This window comes from Amblyomma americanum, chromosome 10, assembly GCF_052857255.1.
Source record: "Amblyomma americanum isolate KBUSLIRL-KWMA chromosome 10, ASM5285725v1, whole genome shotgun sequence".
Classification (NCBI taxonomy): Eukaryota; Metazoa; Arthropoda; class Arachnida; order Ixodida; family Ixodidae; genus Amblyomma; species Amblyomma americanum.
This window is the reverse complement of record NC_135506.1, coordinates 17752878-17755484: the sequence shown is the minus strand read 5'-3', so window position 1 is coordinate 17755484 and position 2607 is coordinate 17752878.

Below are 2607 nucleotides of genomic sequence, written 5' to 3'. Positions count from 1 at the left end.
CGTCACTCCGTTCTGAGACGTCATAAGAGTTCCCTGAGTTTGAATCAGAGCGGCGGGAAAAACTTTTTCATCTTCGAATCCAAATTTCTGTGAAATAAATGCATCTTTTGCGCACGGACAAGCGGCAACGAAGCCATGAAATGCCGAACTATCATATTTTGCTTAGAATAAAAAATTGATAGAGTTCTCCTCAGTGTCCCTTTAATAGAGCGAGACATTGAAATGTCGATTTCGTTACCTGAGCTGAGTAATAGAATGCATTGCGGACAGTGTGCTGCTGTTGCCAGCTGCCGTTACTCTAATTTGTACTCTACTATAGTCTATAGCGGAGATTACATTGCGGTCACTTGTCGTTGTCACTCAGTGTCTGCGACGTTCGGCTCCTACGCACGAGCTCACGGGCTTGATCCCGGCCGTATACGCATATTAGAACTAACCCAGACCGAAGACACCGCAACATCGCTTACTTTCCATTAACGTAGCCACGTGGGAGGCCTGCGCGTTGCCCATGCGTTGCGTGTACAGGTCTGTCTGTACACATCCAGACGTTCCTTTGGTTCATCTAGCCGGTGGTTAGAGGTTTGCTCGACGGTGTCTCGATGTGGTGACACGAACGTATATTTGTCCCTTCCGGTCTGAAGACGCCACTTCCCTCTCGCCATTCGTAATTATTCGGTCTGCTGACATCACTTCATTACAACTAATGGGGATTATCCTGTCTGGGGACGTCACTTCCCTCTGATGAGTCCTGTAGTGCTACCCCATTTAAACGACAGATATATATATATATATATATATATATATATATATATATATATATATATATATATATATATATATATATATATATATATATATATATATAAGGAGGTGAGGTATAAAATTTATAATGTTCGTGTACAATGTGAGCATATTCAGCAGAAAAGGAAACGTTGAAAAGTGTTTTTCAAGCAATATACTACATATATCTAGAAAAGGCTGAACGCAGAACTCGTAAGAATACACTGCGGCGCCAGCATTAGGTGGATTCTCGATTCCAGTTCTGTCAATTCTTCATAGACTGAATGAAGCACAGGAAAGCCCACTCGCTTTGACATGAATTATACATTTTTGCATATAAGACCAGGCTGCGTACCTGCTAATCGAGACGCGCGAGAACTGACATGACGCGCACAAACGGCCCGCGCGCAGGCGCATGTAATCAGTGCACATTCACAGTCACTGCTGCTGTGGCAGCTTTGCTTTCATTAGAAGTCGTTTAGAGAACACGTTGCACGGTTTTGAAATTCATTCTTCGGCCGTGGTCACAAAGCCTCTGTCAAGGGGCAATGGCTTGCATAGACGTGTGCTGCTTAGTTAGCGCCTAAGTAGGGCACATTCACAGCCCTACGTGATGGTATGTCCGTATATTCATCCCATGGCGTCGGGTGATTGCACATCTCAGTGCGCGTTAGAATTGTTCGCGATTGCGTAAGACCGGCCCGTTCTTTACTCTAACCAAGGAGACAATAGGTGAAGAGAGCGACATGATTACTTACTGCGCTGGTCAGTCATAATGACCACTGAAACGAGGGCTAGGGTAATCCATAAAAAAGAACCGATGGTTGGAACGGTATGTTTGGCATGTGAGGTTTAACACCCCGGATCGAAACATGACCGTGAAGGACGCCGCAGTGAAGGCGTGCGGAATAATTCCGATTTGTGGCACTTTAGCATTTATAAAATTTATATTACATTGCTAAACTTTTATATAACTTTGTAGCATTTATACATTTATAATCATGTCCTTGCATTGCACAGATCTACACAGTAGCTGAATCAATCAGAACATTAATGAGAGAGGCAGTAGCGCAGAACAATGGGACATCTCGCCAATAGCGAGAGGAATTAAAGAGAGCCTTAGAAGGAATGCAAAGGGGGAAAGCAGCTGGTGAGGATCAAGTAACAGCCGATCTGTTGATGGACGTTGGACAAATTGTGCTATAAAAACTGTCCGCCCTGTAAGCCCTATGTCTCATGACCTCGACCGTACCGAAATCTTGAAAGAAAGCTAATTTTAACTTAATCCACAATAAAGGGGACGTGAAGGACATGAAAAATTACAGGGCGATCGGCTTACTGTCGTTGCCTACTACGTATTCACTAAAGTAGTCGCCAATAGAACCCGGACAAGCTTAGACTCCAGTCAACCAAAGGGCCAGGAAGGCTTTGGTAAATGATTTTCCACAACAGATCTTAAATAATATTCACGTGATGGACAAATCAACCGAATGTAACCAAGCCGACATACAGCATTCATTGGCTGCGAGAAAGCATTCAGCTCAGTGGGAAGCTGAGCAGTCATTCAGGCATTACGAATCTGCATGCCGCCGCTGTGGCTGAATGGTTATGGCGCTCGGCTGCTGGCCCGAAAGACGCGGGTTCGATCCCGTCCGCGGCGGTCGAATTTCGATGGAGGCGAAATTCTAGAGGCCCGTGTACCGTGCGATGTGAGTTCACGTTAAAGAACCCCAGGCGGTCGAAATTTCCGGAACCCTTCACTACGGCGTCCCTCATAGCCTGAGTCGCTTTGGGACGTTAAACCTCCATAAACCAAACCAGGCATTA